Source organism: Ambystoma mexicanum, chromosome 4q (assembly GCF_040938575.1).
Source record: "Ambystoma mexicanum isolate Mex_15411 chromosome 4q, UKY_AmexF1_1, whole genome shotgun sequence".
NCBI lineage: Eukaryota > Metazoa > Chordata > Amphibia > Caudata > Ambystomatidae > Ambystoma > Ambystoma mexicanum.
In genome coordinates this window covers 684,404,784-684,423,897 of record NC_090928.1, presented here as the reverse complement: position 1 = coordinate 684,423,897, position 19,114 = coordinate 684,404,784, and positions in this window count along the sequence as shown.

The window sequence follows — 19,114 nt, the reverse complement described above, 5'->3', positions numbered from 1 at the left end:
GTGCATAGAGTATACTATGCAACAACCCCTGCTCTAGAACTACATTAAATAACATTTTCCTACATGGAACAGCCAAAGAACTCCATAAAAAAATAGAGCACATCCAAAGTAAGTACTTTAGAACTGAAGTTGACTTAGACAATTCGGTAACTTCAGAAAACCTTACAAAAAACTCACACACACACCAACCTCCTTACAAAAACATACAAAAAATAGATAGTTAGTTTTCAAAACACATCTGCTGAAATACCAGACCAAGTATGTATCTGTTGTCGGAGAACTTTTTATAAAAAGAGCACAAACGCAGTAGATATGGCCTACAAAATAGAGGACAATGAAGAGTCGCAATGGTTCCAATTAGCTTTATATCTAACAGCAGAAAAAAAAGACTAAATAACTGACCTCTCAATACTTTGCACGTACTGCAAAACCAAGCTTGACAATAACCAAGTGTCATCACGTGCTATAACTAATAACTTAGAAATATTCCCACTTCCAAAGGCTCTACAATAACGTAACTTGTATGAGAGCATTATAATTCAAATAGTACAGACATTTCAAGTTATAATTCGCCTTCAGCCGAAAACAGCCAAATTACCTCCATCTGAATTACTAAAGAGCATCAGTGGCAAAGTACTATATTTGCCATTAAATCTTAAAGAAAATGTAGAAACTCTAGGAGTACAACAACCACTATATCAATCTTTGATTGCACTAGTTAATGGTGTACTAACAACAAAAGACACAAAAAATTGGCAACAACTAGTTGACTTGAACAAAGTTAGACACACCCTACAATATCTAAAAGAAAACAATGAATACTACAAAGATATAAACATAGAGGAAAACTTAAAAGAAACCACCCAAATAATTCAGGATTCACCAGCAACTGGCCAATTTGAACGTGTAGATCGTGTTACTGCAGCAACATTTTAGAGCAGTACACAATGCAGCCCCTACACTCCAAAGACACCACTGAAGATGTATTAGAAACATATCAAATGCGTCAAGCCAAATGATCCCCAATGATCATATGGGAAAAAAGTGTAAAAGCACGTTCTTTTCCTCTACTCTTTCCTACAGGAAAAGGAGGAACATATGACGAAAGGTCCAGACAAATTATTGCATCAGAATATCGCTCTTTACGAATGTATTATGAAGACTCCAGATTCAGACAAAATGTAGAATACATTTTTCACTTCCTGTTTGGAAGTGAACTAGCAACTATTTGTTATGGAGTGGCACACACATTAAAAACAGGCTCTAATTTTTTAAACATCTCCGCTACACAACTGCTTAAAAAAATAAAAGACAAAGATGTAGTTTTGCAGTCAAGTATCACAAATCTGTTGGCAAACCTGCGTGTACAAAAGAATACTAGTTCCAACGTCACACTGATGTACATTGCATGCTAAGGAACCAAGGCCCACCCACATGGTTTGTTACTTTAAGCTGTGCAGAGTATGCATGGGATGACTGGCACAACTTATTATGCACTGCAAACCAAAATAAAGATGTTATAGATCAATGCTCCTTCTAAGCTGTGCGCATGGGTGTTTGCCCAGCTTCCTTCTGGGTGCCGTTCAGAAGAATTTTAGCAGTGCACACAGGAAATTCAAACCCATGCAAAAAGATTTAATAAGGCACAAGCCACAGCAATTACCTGACATGTTTTTTCTCTTAAAATAATTAACTAGTCATGATATTCTGGTGTGGCTCATTTACATTACCCTGCTATGCAAGCATGACCGTAAAAAGTTAAAAACCGTAAAAACATACTACAGCCACAAGAGGTCAAAAATTATATGAAAAAGTGGCTTCATGAACAGAAAAATCTATCTAAGATATGCTTGCACACATTAACCAATTACTGTTCACTCCCCACCCATGACTCCTATGCTTTTACTCTACCACACGCTTACTCTAACCTCTACACCAAAACATGGTTAGCAATTATCAGACAACCTTGACTCTTCCTTTCTTGGCTTTGCGAAAGGTTACCAGACATGTGCCTACATCCACTAATGTTATGTTTGTTGTAATTTTAAAAACGTTCAAGCACAAGAACCTCTGTTATTGATGGTGCCTTATAAAAAGTTCCTTTTTGGAAGGCCTTTCATCGACTACCCTGGCACCTCTGAGATATGTCCTGTATGCTGCAGCACGACTCATGAAAGGACTCTGGAAATTAAACCCTGACCCTCCTCGAACTGCATTGGCTCCCGCTGGAAGCCTGTATAATTTTCAAATCCTGTTGCATCATTTACAAGACTGTCACCCTGAAGTCCCCAAGCTACCTCGCTGAGGAACTCAGCATCTCCAGAAGCCTACAATCAGTACAGAAATGGGAAGGCTTGAACTCTGATGGTACAGGAAGGAAAGAATGAGAGGAACAGCCTTCTCTGTCTATGCTGCAAGACTCTGGAACCTCCTCCGGTCAACATCAAACTTGTCCCATTGTTTCTACGGTCCAGGAAAGAGTTCAAGGCCTTCCTTGTCAAGGAATAGGTCCTACATAACACATAGGTCCACATACCCTCCACTCCCCACTGTACTCAAGACTCTGATGTGCCCCCCGCTGTGTCCTCCCCTGGTTGCTTGTAGATCCCTTGATGCAAATTGGCTGCCATTGCCTTCCCCTGTTAGCTCCCACTCCCCTTTTCTCTGCTTTCCTCACTGTGGTCTTCCCCCTATGATTGTAAAGCACTGTGTTGATTCCTGAAGCCAGGTCCGCGCTCAATAAAAAGACTAATAATATTAATAATAATAGCATCAACCACACTATACAACCAAATTATCTCAAATATCAGATACTGACTGTAGGTAAACAGGCTAGTTGGATGTGTAACCTCATCTAATGCTTCACATTCTTAATACATATGTCACACAAGCGATTTTCAATTTTAATTTGCTCCCTAAGGATTTTGAGTATACAAATGTCATGCTCAGAGTCTAGTACTTTAGCATTGGTAACATCACTGTATATGTGGAGAGAAACATTGCAATATAATTTATTTGGCCTGCAAGGGATAATGGGTATGGGCTATGCCAGGTATTACTCGTCTATATTATTAGGGCAGGTGAAAGGGCACAGGAGAACACTCCTTGCGGGTGAAGAAAAAATGAGTAACTTTCAAAAGCCAAGTCAGTTGTTTCGTCAGTACAGTACAGTGTAGAAAATATGTTTGTTTGCTGAAGGAAAGGAAACTTTGGTAACAGTCTAGAGAACTGCACTTTCTGTTTCTTTCTATGCTCAGCTGCTGAGGGAATTTCAATACAAATATGTGTACTGTGTTTATTGACTGTAGAATCCCGCTGCATCTTGTTTAACTGATAACAGTGAATTACAGAGGTATCCCTTGCATTGATGCTATTAACCCAAAAGGCATACATATGTGATTTACTTCAACAGGGCTCTATAACAAACCTCAGTAAGCCTCTTGTTTAATTGTTTCTAGGTTGTGGTAAAGAAGGGTGTTTAAAACTATAGGCTGTATTATGTGCCCTGTCAGTTTACTTCGTACATCAGGGTTACAGACAAGGCTCTGATAAGATTTTTCTTCCTTCCTTCCATAATTAGTTTTATGGGAGTAAAAAAAGTAAATAGTTACTTTATGTTCTTTGCCCTTATAATTCATCTTGACATCAGTCAGAAATATTATTATAATTCCTTCCTATTCCACTGCTCTGCTGGTTTCTGATTCGAAAAAAAATATCAGTGGAGCTTTGTGGGCAGAATCCAGGGGTTGGTTCCTATGTGTTCATTGTTTCCCGTTGTTATTGGGCACATTTTCCTGTTTTTAGCGATTAAAAATGGATGGTGTGTATGACTCTTAGCCTTAAGGCTGGTTTTGAGTAACTCACAGGACAACATAAGGTGGATAGTCAGCAGAAGGCAGAGTATTCTGATCATCATATTCTATGGTGTAGTTATTCTGATGCAATTATCATCCTTACACAAATTATGAGAGGCATGTTCTCATGGCCCTTGAATTGCTTCATTAAAGTTGCACAAGGAGCTCCTATTAGCATGTTTTCTGACAAATTCCTTTTAGTTGCCTTTATTCCATCTGCCCTTTATTGTATCCAGTCTGGTTTTTGATAGCCACATCAGTTATGAAAAGCAATATTTGTTTTTTTGTAATACACATGAGTGTTTTTCCAGTGGCTTAAAGCACACATTTTTCTCTGCACAGGAGTACTTTTGTTAGCTACTGTGGCATATCTTGAGGTCTTGAACTGATTGATGAGTTTGCTTTATAATCACATATAAAATAGTTTTTTTTTAGCTTATATGTTTGGAAAAAGTGTTGTAAAATGCACATTTTACGCAGATTTGCAAATAAGTGCAGTGGTTTGGAAGGGTCAATTCTTTTCCAAACTCTCTTCTGAGATGGTAACTCACTAACTACGCATGCTCACAAAGTGGCTTACCTCATTAGTCAGTTGCGCCCATGGAAAATAAAGTATGCACGAAAGAAAACCAGTACCGCACTTAGAGAAAAATAATTAGAGGGAATATTGTTATAGAGATAAAAACACCAGGAGAGCCCTTTTCTCTGGACCCTGTCAATTTATCAAGGTACTTTCACCATCTCTTCATTGCCATGCTGCACTTCATCTCCCATAAAACTACTCCTCCACTCTGAGAAGTGCACATTATTTTGTGGATAAAGGATGCTCCCAAATATGGCCATGACAGTGACGCCACTGTTTTACAGTTTATTGAAAAATAGACAACCTGCGTACACAAATATTATGCAAATACTGCCAATGCAGATAGAAAAACATATATAAAACTATACCAAATGTTGTTTTGGATTCCCTAGAACAGTTTTCCAAAAAGTACAAGTAAATAGGTTCATGTTTTCTGTTAGACACAGCATAAAAGGCAAATTCCCTAAAAACACATACAACATTAAAAGGGACAAAGCATCCAAGTACATCAATAATTATAATGCAATTATTGCCCTCTTGTGGAATGCAAACATAGACATAAATACATTACTGACAATTCCACTGCAGTTGCAAGTTATGTCACAGCCACCGAAACTGAGAAAGTGGAGCTAAAAGACCTCTGGGATGACATATCATCTGACAAAACACTATCACAAAAATTGTACAGCTTTAATATAAAAATGCTCTACCATAGAGAATGTGGGTGCTTCAAGGCTGAAGACCGTTTAACAGGTACAGCCTTATATGGCAAATATGAACACATTGTGTGGCGTAACCTTGGTCCAGCTTCATTCCGAAGAAGAGTAATACAATTCTACCAGGATATAGAAACAATTGCCACAAATTATCCCAACAGCCAGGGCATTTTAAAAAACAATGTAATTGACACATACTACCTAAACAGGAGTACTGCTTTTGAAAACATGTGCTTGTACGACATAGACAAACACTACTCCTACAAAAACAATGTCACACCAGATGAGACAACTGGCAAATATTCAGTCTCAATTCAGTTGTGAAGGAAGCCTAGTAACACTTACCAAACACATCCTAATTAATCATATAAAGTTATAATTTAAATCTCTGCAACATAGAGAACTGTATTACATGGCCTACAACTTTTCAAACCTTGGAGAAAAGAAGAAGAAGTATTAGGTGACTGTGACCCATTTGAAACTGCAGTCAAAGCAAATTAAAGCAGTATAACAAAGGCCATTTTCAAACAATACAAAGAAGTGTTGGACAATGAACATCAACTAGATAAAGAAATTGAAGCTCAACTAGATAAAGAAACTCCTGAGGGCAGTCAACCTTCCCTTATAGGAAGCCAAGAAACACTTGGAGAACCACTAATTCTAAATGAAGAGGAAATAGCCATGATTGAGGTAGAAAATACCATGTGTTAATATAAACAATCTGAAGAAGACTTGTCAATGCTCAAACCACAGCTAAATGATGAACAACTCACTGTTTATGTAGAAGTCACTGAAGAAATTGAACATACTTTTAAACATGAAACTATATAGAATCCAGCGCACAAGTGGCGCACGCGGCTGGCGCACAGTGTGCGTGTGCGACAGTCTGCGCCAGCCGTGTGCACCAAAATCCATTTCCGCGCACAGCGTATTCATGGACTTTAACATCCATAACCAGCTGTGGTGCAGAGTGGCGCAGCAACCCTGCAGTAGTGCCAGTTACACCCCGACCCCTCCCATGCGTCATGTACAGCGCACAAATCCCGTACATGGCGCACAGGCCCCCAACCATGAAAATGCCTGCAAAACTCCCCGCGCACCCCTTCGAATACACGTACCCCGCTGAGCGGGTAGTTTCACATGCGATTAGCCGTGTGCGAGTGGGGTATGTGTATTACTGGGGTGCGCAGGAAGATTCACACGGGATTGGCCCTGTGCGAGTGGGGTACGTGTATCACTGGGCTGCGCGGGGAGTTTCACACGCGATTGGCCCTGTGCGAGCAGGATACATGTATTTCGGGGGTGCGTGGGAAGTTTCACACACGATTGGCCCTGTGCGAGCAGGGTATGTGTATTTCGGGGGTGCGTGGAAAGATTCACACACGATTGGACCTGTGCGAGCAGGGTACGCAGGGGTGCGCGGGAAGTTTCACACACGATTGCCCCTGTGCGAGCAAGGTACGCGTATTTCGGGGTACGTGGGAAGTTTCACACGCAATTGGCCCTGTGCGAGTGGGGTACGTGTATTTCGAGGGTACGCGGGAAGTTTCACATGGGATTGGCCCTCTGTGAGCGGGATACGTGTATTTCGGGAATACGCGGGAAGTTTCACATGTGATTGTCCCTGTGTGAGCGGGGTATGTGTATTACTGGGGTGCGCAGGGAGTTCCACACGCGATTGGCCCTTTGCGAGCGGGTACGTGTATTACTGGGGTGTGCGGGAAGTTTCACACGCGATTGGCCCTGTGCGAGCGGGGTACGTGTATTAATGGGGTGCGCGGGGAGTTCCACACATGATTGGGCCTGTGCAAGCACGGTACGTGTATTACTGGGTTGCGCAGGGAGTTTCGCGCACGATTCGGTCTATGCGAGCGGGGTACATGGATTTCGGGGGTGCACAGGAAGATTCACACGCGATTTTGCTGTCAGAGCGGGGTACGTGTATCCAATGGGGTGCGCAGGGAGTCCCACACGTGAATTGGCAGTGTCGGTCCTCCCAGGTGTGCCATCTACCCCCTCCGCGGCCTCTGCAGGCAACCCACACCACAGGGGACTACCCTGCACCCCTGGTCATGCCCCGCAGGCAGCCCATCCACCATGGGCACGCCCCCCAGCCAGCCCACATGTCACCTTCCACTAGTGATCACCAACTCATGTCCCCCAACACCCCCACCCACCCAGCATTGACGGGCACCTGCCAGCAGGCCCCGACTCATGTCCCCCAGCACCCCCACCTACCCAGCATTGACGGGCACCTACCAGCAGGCCCGGCTCATGTTGCACAGCACCCCCACCCCCCAGCAGTGAAGGTCACCTGCCAGCAGGCCCCGACTCATGTCCCCCAGCACTCCCACCCCCCAACAGTCAGGGGCACCTGCCAGCAGGCCCCGACTCATGTCCACCAGCACCCCCACTCCCCAGCAGTGAGGGGCGCCTGCCAGCAGGCCCCGACTCATGTCCCCCAGCACCCCCACCCACCCAGCATTGACGGGAACCTGCCAGCAGGCCCCGACTCATGTCCCCCAGCACCCCGACCCACCCAGCATTGATGGGCACCTGCCAGCAGGCCCCGACTCATGTCCCCCAGCATCCCCACCCCCCAGCAGTGAGGGGCACCTGCCAGCAGCCCTTGACTCATGTCCCCCAGCACCCCCACCCACCCAGCATTGACGGACACCTGCCAGCAGGCCCCGACTCACGTCCCAACAAACAACATGTCCTAACAAAACAGACCCATGTCCCTAAAGCCAACCCTAATACCCCTTTCCCCCCAATCCAAGCATGCAACCATCCACAGAAACCACTCTCAAATTACCCATGCCATGATAGTCTAACTGAACCACCATGCCCATGCAGGAATGCACAGCGTATCCACACAGTGGCAACACGTGACTGAGGAAATGTTCAAGGAGACATGCACAAAACCAATGACAGAACACAACACCAATTCAGAAGTTATAAAAATTGTATTAAAAACATAATGAACTGACTTGGAGGAATAGTAAGGGAATAGTTTCTTACCTGTAACTCCATTTCTCCAGCATTGGTATCTTTCATGGATTCACATGCTTAGAATATTCCCCGTTGTCAGGCTGGGAATCCCCGGTACATTATATATAGACCCTTTCCCGTAGGAAAACTTTTTCGACGCTTATGCATCCTATCCACCTTGTTTTGTATCATGCGTGCCCGCACCGTCAGGACGTCATGATATAAATACAGGACCCGCCCCCACACTCCCTCAGATTTCGGCCCCAAAAGTAGTGGGGGAACCGGTTTGCATGTTCAGGGGGAGGCAGGTGGGCGCATGTGAATCCATGAAAGATACCAATGCTGGAGAAATGGAGTTACAGGTAAGAAACTATTCCCTTCTCCAGCATTGGATCTTTCATGGATTCACATGCTTAGAATAGATTACATAGCAGTACACCCCCAAGAGAGGAGGCGTGCATGCAAACCCATATACTTTCTTCGCAAAGCCCGTTCCCTATGATCATGTATACATTAGTAATCGTTAACATAGGAAAACGAACCACATACAGTCATAAATTCCACAGGATGCAACCCCTCAGTCGGGGCTTACCTTATTGGAATAGGTGTCGGAGCACCGCCTGTCCCATCCTGGTATCTTCGGCATGTTGCTGCGACAGGCAGTAATGGCGGGTAAAGGTGTGTGTAGCCGCCCAGGTAGCCGCCATGCAGATGTCCCCCAGAGGGACTCCGGCCCACAGTGCCGTCGACGATGCCGCTGCTCTAGTTGAATGAGCTCTTGTTGAATGAGCTCTTGGCCGTCGTAGAAGAGGCTTCCCTGCCCTGGAATGGCAGTACGAAATGGTAGATGACACCCATCTTGACAGTCCTTGCTTAGAAATGGCTTTTCCTCTAGCACCCAAACCATAGGCCACGAACAGTTGTCTTGTTTCTCTGAATGGTTGCGTACGATGAAGATAAAACTTGAGAGCCCTTTTTACATCCAATGTGTGTAACGTGCGCTCCGCTACCGAGCATGGCTCCGGAAAGAACGTAGGCAACACAATAGAGGAGTGTTTATGGAACACCGAAGGAGCTTTTGGTATGAACTGTGGGTTAGTGGCAAGGGCTACCTTGTTCTTGAAAAATCGTAAGTATGGTGGGTCTACCATTAGAGCCTGAACTTCTGAAATACGGCGGGCTGAAGTGATGGCCACCAGGAAGGCCAATTTCCACGACAAAAACTTTAGAGACGATGATGACATTGGCTCAAAAGGAGGCTTCATAAGAGACGTTAAGACCAGATTGAGGCTCCACTCCGGCGGAAATTTCTTCTCTGGAGGGAAACTCCGAAAGAGGCCTTTAAGGAAGTGCTTAATCAGGCGGTCGCTGAACAATGGTGCCGAATGCCGTCGACGAGTAAACCTGGAAATGGCGGCCAGGTGTACTTTTATTGACGATACCGATAGGCCCTTTTGAGCTAAGAACAGCAAGTATGGCAGGAGCTGTTCCGGCTTAATCGATTGCGGGGCCAACCCTGGTTGATCCTCACACCACTGACAGAAACTTCTCCATTTGTACGTGTATGAGGTGTTTGTGGAAGGCGCTCTTGCCGCTTGCAGGATACGCCGACAGTCCTCCGGAATCGTTAGCCGACCGAATTCGGCAAAGTCAGGAGCCAGGCCGTCAACTTGAGGCTGTCCGGGTCGTGATGCCAAACTACACCCTCCTGTCGAGACAGAAGATCGGGGGTCTTCTGGAATCTCATCGGTTCCGCCACAGCTAAGTGTAGCAGGTCTGAAAACCACACCTGTCTGGCCCAGTACAGGGCCACCAGAATTACTCGACATGGGTACCTGAGGATCCATTGCAATGTCCTCCGGACAAGGGGAAATGGCGGGAATGCGTACAGGAATTTGTTCGACCATGGGAAGGAGAACGCATCCCCCAGTGAGCCCTGCTGAGGCCATCTGCTTGCGTACTGATGGCATTTCCTGTTGTTCTTCGTCGCGAACAAATCTATGGAAGGATGTCCCCATTTCTTGAATACTTGCTGTAGTTGTTGGTCGTTCAGGACCCATTCGTGAACTTCGTTCATTTCTCTGCTGAGGGCATCGGCTTCCACATTTCTCACGCCTGGTAGGTGGAACGCCAAGATTTGCATGTTGTGTTGTAGGGCCCAATGCCAGATTTTCTGTGCCTCCGTCGATAGGGACCTGGAACGTGTCCCTCCTTGTTTCCTCAAGTAGAACATCGTAGTGGTGTTGTCCGTCATGACAGCACCACCGAGTCCCTCAGTTGAGGAAGAAAAGATTTCAGAGCCCATCTCACTGCTCTCAGTTCTAGCAGGTTGATATGCAGGGAGGACTCCTGCAACGACCACTGGCCTTGTACCTGTAACGTATCCAGATGAGCTCCCCATCCGCTCAGCGATGCATCCGTCACCACCGTCTTCTGGAACTCCGGTTCCACCAGAGGCATTCCTTTCGTTAGATGAGTAGGAACTCTCCACCAACAGAGTGCTTGTACCAGTTGTTCGTCGATGATCAGTCTGTCGGACCAGCGACCTTGGCTCTGCGCCCAACGGTCCGCTAGAAATTCCTGGCAAGGCCTCATAAACAGACGGCAGTTGTTTATCAACGGAATGCAGGATAACATGGTCCCTAGCAGGGACATGTATTTGCGCACCGACACCCTGGTACCACATCTCCATTCCGACGCCTTGCTTTGTAGCTTCTGTATTCTTTCGCTGGATGGTCTTACCAGACTTGTGTGCGTATGAAACTCCGCTCCTAGAAAGACCAAGGTCCTCGAAGGCTCTACGGAGGACTTGCTGAAGTTTATCGCGAAGCCCAGTTCCTGTAAGAGGGACATCGTGGCCCCCAGACTGTTTCGTGGACGAGCCTCTGACCAGCCAGTCGTCTAGATAGGGATAGACATGGTGACCGTCCTTCCTTAAATGGGCCGCTATGGGGGCCAAGCACTTGGTGAACATCCTGGGGGAGGACTTGAGACCGAACGGGAGGACCTTGAACTAAAAATGCTTTCGCCCGACGACGAACCTTAAATATCTCCTGTGTCGTGGGCGTATTGGGATGTGAAAATAGGTGTCTTGAAGGTCTAGTGACGACAGATAATCCATGGGTTGCACCGACCTGATAACCTCCTGGAGCTTTAGCATTTTGAACTTTAGGCTCTTTAGCCATTTGTTGAGTACCCTCAGGTCGAGAATGGGCCTCCATTTTCCATTTGGCTTCTTGACAACGAAGAACCGGGAATAAACTCTGTGTCCTTCCTGTGCCACAGGAACTCTCTCTACCGCTCCTTTTCGCAACATAAGCGCCGCCTCTTGTCGTAGGATTCGGAGGTGGGGCTGGGTCAAAAATACAGGCGGAAGACGTGGAGGCTTGTCTCTGAATTGTAGCGCATGACCCATGCGAATCGTGTCTAGAACCCATCGATCTGTGGTGATGCATTTCCATTGGTCGAAGTGATGAGAAACTCGTCCCCCCAGGACGTTCCGAAGGCCGTCATTGGTTGCTGGTTTGCTTGTTCTTCGTTGACGAGGGACCCAAGCCTCGCCGCCTGGAAGCTTGATAGTCTCTGCTTCTACGTGCCGATTGGGACGCTCCTCTGAACCCTTGTGAAGAGTACGAGGGCCTGTTAAATCCACGGTCCTTCGAGGCTCCAAAGCGGGAGTTTCCAGAAGCACCCCTAAAGGGGCGAAAAGAGCGAAAGTTTCTACCCGTTTGGAGGGCGCCGAGGGACCTAGCAGTATCTGTGTCTTCCTTCATCCCCTTCAACGCTTCGTCAACCTTTTCGCCAAACAGGTGTTCCCCTTCACATGGCATGTCAAGGACTTTGTACTGGACTTCAGGACGGAAAGTAGTACATTTGAGCCACGCTTGTCGCCGAAGTACTACGCCATGGTTGATTTGTTTGAATCCAGACTCTGCTAGGTCAACTGCAATATTAATTGCGTGGTTCGAGGCCTCTTCGCCCTCCCGCAACAGTAAATGGCTGCTTTCCGGTGTTCGTCTGGCAGGTGTTCTAGGATAGGGGCTAGTTTGTGCCACATTTCTCTATCGTATCGTGACACGATCGCTAAGGAATTGGCTGCTCTTACCGTCGTCGCACCGACCGAGAGCACCTTTTTTCCAAAGGCGTCTTGCCTCCTAGCCTCGCTTTCTGGTGGAGTTGAACATTTTTGCTGTACCCTGGCCTTCCTAGCCGCTGCCGCCGACACCACCGAGTCAGACAGCGGTTGTGATGTTAGACATTTTGGAGTGGACTCCGGAGCTTTAAACTTTTTCTCAATCCGCCCCTTTATAGCTGGCTCCGAGAACGGATGGCGCATCGTCTTGAGACCTTCCTGCCACACGTGGTCCAGAATTGGGATGGCAAATACCGATTTCCTCCTTTGACCCATATGGTCAAAAAGGAAACAGTCTTTCTTCTGCTCCTCAGGAATCAAGCCGAACTCGGAACAAGCTTTTCCCATCATTGCATGGAAGGCTCCCACATCATCCGGAGGAGATGGCTGTGACTGGCTCCTCGTAGACTCTACCTCTACATCCGAATTCCATGTTGGGTCCCTCGAAGGTGACAGGGAGATGTCTGACCCTGAGTCACCCAGTATAGAATCGGACTCCGACAACTCACCCTCCTCCTGCGCTCGAGGACGATCTTTTACTGCCTGAGGAGTCGATGGGGTTTTAGTCATCGAGCGAGCCGCACAATTTTGCTCGTCGACAGGAGGTACAGAAAAAGGTGACGACGAAGTCCCAGGTTGAGGGATCTGCGTATCCAGCCGCTGCAGGAGCTTCTGAAGAGTATTAAGCACATCCAGAGACAAAACTGCCTGGGGGTTCAATAACGTTGATGATATAGGTACCATACCCCCACTCGCACTCGTCGTCGTCGCCGACGTGGAAGGCCGTAAGCCTAAATCCGATGGCTGCAGAACCGTGCCACCTTCTCCTTCCAACGAGCAGGCCGTGTCTGGCTGCAGTAAGACCTCAAGGGGGATCGGGTCATAGACCTCTGGCAGCCAAGCCATAGACTGAGTCTCCGTCGACGAAGGAATCCCAACCGCTGCTGCCTGAACGGTAATAGGCATCGTCAATGACACCGAGGTCGACGAGCAAGTTGTCGTCGTCGAGCCCTTAGACTTCGTCGCCGATTTCGATGCCGACTTCCCGGCTGAAGCGTCTCGACTCACGGAAGACCTGGGACGGTCCCCTGAGGAGGATTTTGACAGCGCTTGCCTCTCCGTCTTAGATGAGGAGGAGGAGGAGGGCTTTTTATGTGATGAGGAAGACCCAGCATGCTTCCCCTTATGCTTGTCCTCAGCGCGGTTTTCTGCTGGCCGTACCTTTTTCGATGGAGGTTCCGACTTGCTCCTGGAGGCCGTGGAGCAAACTTCCGAAGCCGGGTAGGCACTCGCTCCGTCATTAAGCCAGTCGACCAGCCTTCTTTTACGGTCCTTAAGGGTTTTTTGGGAGAAACCCTGGCATATCTCACATGTATCCGCCGTGTGGTGCGGGTGGAGACAGTAGATACAATCCATGTGGGCATCTCCTTCATAAACTTTTTTGAGGCCACATGTCGCACAAGGGCGAAATAACGCTTTTCCAGACATAATTCTCCAGAATTTGAACGTCGCCGAAGCGAAACAGAAAAAACAACCTAGTTTCCACTAGCAGTAATCACGAGGATCCCACTACTTTGAAAGACGGTTGAAATCTGAGGGAGCGCGGGGGCGGGTCCTGTATTTATATCATGACGTCCTGACGGTGCGGGCACGCATGATACAAAACAAGGTGGATAGGACGCATACGCGTCGAAAAAAGTTTTCCTACGGGAAAGGGTCTATATATAATGTACCGGGGATTCCCAGCCTGACGACGGGGAATATTCTAAGCATGTGAATCCATGAAAGATCCAATGCTGGAGAAAAATGAAAATCAATGTACAATGACCGATTCAGAAAAAAAATATTGTAAATCCAATGAAGTAAGAAAAAAAGAAATCATGTACAATAAAAAAGTGGTCCATAATAAAAACATAATCCAAATAAAAAATAACCATTGATCCATGGGAATATAGAAAAAGAAAGTATGTATAAGTCTGCAACTATATACAATGTAAGTCCAAATGGTCCATGATCCACAAACAAAAGGAAACCTACTAAAAAGTCCTATGAAGAAAAAACTATATAAACACAAAGTGGAGCAATGTCCATTAACTCTAAATTAAAAGAAAAACAAAGGAAACCTAACACTATCTAACTATATACAATGGCAGCGGGCAAGTCCTGCGGCTCGCTCTGTGATGTCCCGGGCCAGGGCATGATCGAACTCCATGTCGATGTCCCGGAGGCGGGACTCTGCCCTGGCCCTGATGTCTCACAGGGATGCACTCATGGCCTGTTCCAACTCCCTGCCAATTGCCTCAAGTCACTCTGCCCGCCTCAACGCCCGACGCATGGAGAACTCCGCCCTGACCATGGTGAGCCGTGCCACTTCCACCCGCCGCCGCTCCGCATCTATACGCTGGCCCAACCGCAGCCTCACGGAAGACACACCCATTCCAGGGTCCTCCTGCCCTCTGGCCGATGCCTGCCCCTCTGATGTCGATGGCCCGAGCCAACATTGCTCCCACCTAGAGCATGCTGCTGTTGCTGCTGTCCATGTGCCCTGTCCGATGCCTGCACATCCTCCATCTGCTGGTCTCCAGTTGTTGGGGTGTCCACCCCTGCTGGACCGCCGACTCCCGACTGTCACAGGCATGGGATCTCCATCAAGCTGGCTGTGTTGATCAGGCCAGGTCCACAGGGGATCCCTGGTGGAATCTGGGCCGGAAGACGGCAGGGAGAATGACTGGTGCATAGTCTCCACAGAGGAGAAGAGGTCCACCAGAGTGCGCAACACATGTGGGAACCCACCGACCAGGGCCCTTCCCAACTGTGCCACGTTGCGACGCTGCTCTTCGTGATGGCGTGCGTGCTCCACCCAGGAAGCACGGACGTAATCACGAATGTCACGCGTGCGCAACGCGACACCAACCAGGACTGAGCCCATACGATCGTGGGACCCCGTGTCTGCAGGTAGTGGAGAGGCAGATGGCATGGCATTCCCCCCTAGCTGCGGACGGGCCTGGGACGGGGCATCCCTGCTGGTGCATGGTGGCGCAGTCACAGAGTCAAGGACAGCGACATGCACAGGCCCCACCGTGGTGGCCTGTACTGCCTCCTGACCCTGGCCCTGGACTGCACCACTTGCACCAGTGGTACTACCCCCACCTGGCCCCATGTGCGACTCAGTAGTGGGCTCCTCCTCCTCTGTGGAGACCACCAACCTGGATGTCTCTGCACCGTCTTCCACCATTGGAAGCCCCTGTGGGGGTCACACGGCCCTTCCGCTACAGCCTTAGTGGCAGACGCGGCACCAGCCCCCTCGCTCCCGGATGATGGCAATTCCTGGGAGGGTGGCTGGGCCTTGCGTCACGGCCCGGTGGAGACATCCCCGCCGCTTGGCTCCACAGTGCCTTCTCCACCCTCTTCTTCACTTGACGCTGTGTAGAGGGAGACATAGAACACAGGCATCAGGGTACAGTACAATATTCCCCTAGACAGGAAGCAATAACACATGATAGGCACTGTCAAATGTCACTTCCATCCTGTCCCTCCACAACACATGGGTGAATGCACGCAACACACATGCAGAAACAGTCCTGGCGCCTGCTATCAACATCTGTACAAAGGCCTCTTTTAACCAAAATGTTGGCTTCAAACTCACATGCATCATGGCTCACACTGATCCCATGCACACATCACCAGAGGGTCATGCATCATGGCTTGTACACCACAGACACAGTGGATAGACACAGTGGATACAACGGTGACCGTACTGCATGAGTGAATCTACACATCATCACGGACATGTGTCATGCATCCATGGCGTTTCAAAGTCACACACACACTTCTCAGACACACACACATGTGCACCATACATGTACATGACAGCAGCAACCATCCCTCACACCCCTTCCATGTCCAAGAACAGAGACTGGCATGATTTCATGTGTGCATTCCGCATAAAGCTCCCCATGTTGCATTGGAACACATGCACCATCCATGTGATTCACACATTACTGGTCTCACATGCATGACCATGATGTCCCTGCACACACACATCCATACATGGCCTATGTCACACATACAGGCAAGTATCAGACACACTGCAACATGCCCTGTCTCACACAGCAATGCTTGGCCACTCACCACTCAACTCCAGACGGGTCTGCCTCCGAAGGATCTGGGCATGGAGCGCTGGTCCTACGCGTTCCAGGACCCTCATCTGGATGTTGCTCATGCTGACCCGGCCCCCCTCCGCGAGGCGCCGGGCCTTGTAGAGGGTCCTGGACCTGAAGTCCTCACAGCACTTCCAGACATGCTTGATGTCGCGGGTTGCCACCCCCTCCGTGATGATTGCAACCACTACGTCCTCCCAGATCCTCTCCCGTCCTTCCTTGTTGGCGCGTGATGTTCCGAAGAGGGCATCACAATGCCCCAGGACATGCCCCACCAGGACACCAACTTCCTTCTCACTGAAGCTGGTGGCCCTCTGCCTCTCTGGCTGGGGGTCGCCAGTGGTCTCAGATGGTGTTTGCCCCGACATGGCGACCCCTGAGGCAGGCGTGGGTGGGCAACTGGGTCCTGGGGCTGGGCTGCGGAGCAATGGTATCCCAGTCAGGAGTCTTCTGTTCCAGCAGGGGTGGACACAGCAACTGGACACCTGCAGATGGCTGACGTGGAGGCACCTAATAGCAGGGCACGTCAGCAGCTGGCAGGCAGGCATCAGCAGATGGCTAGTGGGAGCGTGCTCGGGGCTCTTGGGGGCAGAAAAATGGCCTTTTGGGCAGGAGCATGGTCTTCCGTGTGTTTTCGCGTGGCCAGTTTGATACGGAGTGATTTGGCACGAGAAAAAATTGCTCATCAGCGTGTAATTCAAGGAAAGGCCCTTAGCACATAAGCGCGTCTGTGACATAGCACGCACAGGCGTTTCCCTCATGACGTGGGCATAGTGGTTCAGCGCGCGCGTGAAAAAACTGCACATCTGCGTGTGAATGCGTGTAATCCGAGGAAAAGGGCTACGGGCAATGCGCGTGGGCATTTCCCTCAGCATGGGTTAAAGGTGAGCGGGGCCAGCAGTTCGCTGTACGTGCCTTTCGTGGAGACCAACGTGTGTTGCTACTTTGTGTTGTTTCACGCGCCATCACAACTTCACAGCGGATCAAGGACGTATCTCTTCTTTTGGCGGGGGTATTGGCTACGTGTGTTTTTCATTATCACGCTAGTCAGACGGTGAGTCGCGCACGCGGGTGCCCCTGTGTATTGCACCCATTTTTGAGGTCATAGTAGCCTGCGTGTCCCACGCGTACCTGTTTTTTGTGTTGCTGGGTGCCACCGCGTACTGCGGGAGGTTGATTCTACGCACGTGGGCTGCAGGGTTGTGTGCACGGTTTTACTGCAGTGTTGCGGTGCCTGAGCGTTGTGTGACCCGTCACTACATCACTGGGGTCACATACAGCCTTGCAGGTGCAGGGGGGCTGTTAACATCTTGCATCCCACCCCCTTCATCCCAATTGCCCAGGACAATTGTGGTGTACACCTCCCATTGGCACTCCTCCATCTGTGCCGGCACTACTTCATCTGTGTCATGGTTGGGAGGCCACCAAAGGTGAGGGGTGCCTCAGCTGGGCGTCCTCCTTGTGGCGGGCGTGGTCAGGGATGTGGCCGGGATGATCAGGGCATAGGGGGACTCCAGCGTGTCCAGGGTGGCCACAGAGGGGGAAGAGGCAGGGGTGTGCCACTTGAGCACGATGTTGTGCCATGTGTCGGTGCAGTCATGCCACCACCCCCTGTGGTTCTGGGAGATGCAGCTTCTACATCTGGCACTGGCGCCCGTGTGACCCGGCAGTCTGTTTCATCGACTGCCACGGGCCCAAGGATAGTGGTAGCTGCAGGTGCAGCTGTGGACACCACCACCCAGGCTCAGGGTCTGCCAACGCAGGCTGCGTTGGCACTTGAAGAGCCCTTGGAAGATTTCCAACAGGCAAGCAGGAAACCGTAGGTGCACGCAGGGCTGCCCTGACCAAGACACGTGTCCCTGGGGCAGTAATGTCATCTGCTGCCCCGAACAGCCGGGTGTTGGCAAGTGCAGGGGCAGATGCAGCCAACAACACCCCGGTTGTGAGTCTGCCAAATAGGACAGTCGCAGTCAATGACCCTGCCACAGCGGATGTTGCTGCGCAGGGTCCATTAGAGGGCACCCAGCTACCACTGATGCAAGTCAGGCCTTTGGACGTCCCTCCAGCTGCCACTCCTATGGCTCAATCCACCGGTGCTATTGGCCATAGTGATAGGGCGGCATTTGCCAGCCAGGGTCTGCACCACAATCCAAGAGGAGGAAGGTTGCACCTGCAGCACAGGCTGGGACCCTACACACAGCCACGACCTCCTGCAACTGGACTACCTCATGGACTACATGCGGGACCACAGCCGTGACATGCTAGTGGGTCCTAATTGTCAGACTACGGCTGCTCACCGTGATACCCACTGGAAGCAAGTTGCAGAACATGTGAGTGCATTCGGCCATGAGGTGCGCACGGCGCAAGAGTGCGAAAAAGCGTTGGAATGACCGCAAACGCAGCGCTAATGCTAAGCGTGCCTCAAATTACAACTTGACTCTGGTGACTGGCAGTGGTCCTGCATCTGAGGAGGAAGACCTCACTCCGCATGAGTCACTCGTTGCGGAGTACATACCATCTGAATTGGTCGAAGGAGTGGGAGAGATGCCGGACTTTGATGCCCAGTCCAGTGAGAGTTGCTGCGTGTTTGTTGTGGACATGTGTGTTTTACTTGTGTGATGTGTTGTGCATGACTGCCACTACATGTCACGTGTACATGGTTCTGATGTGCAAGTAAT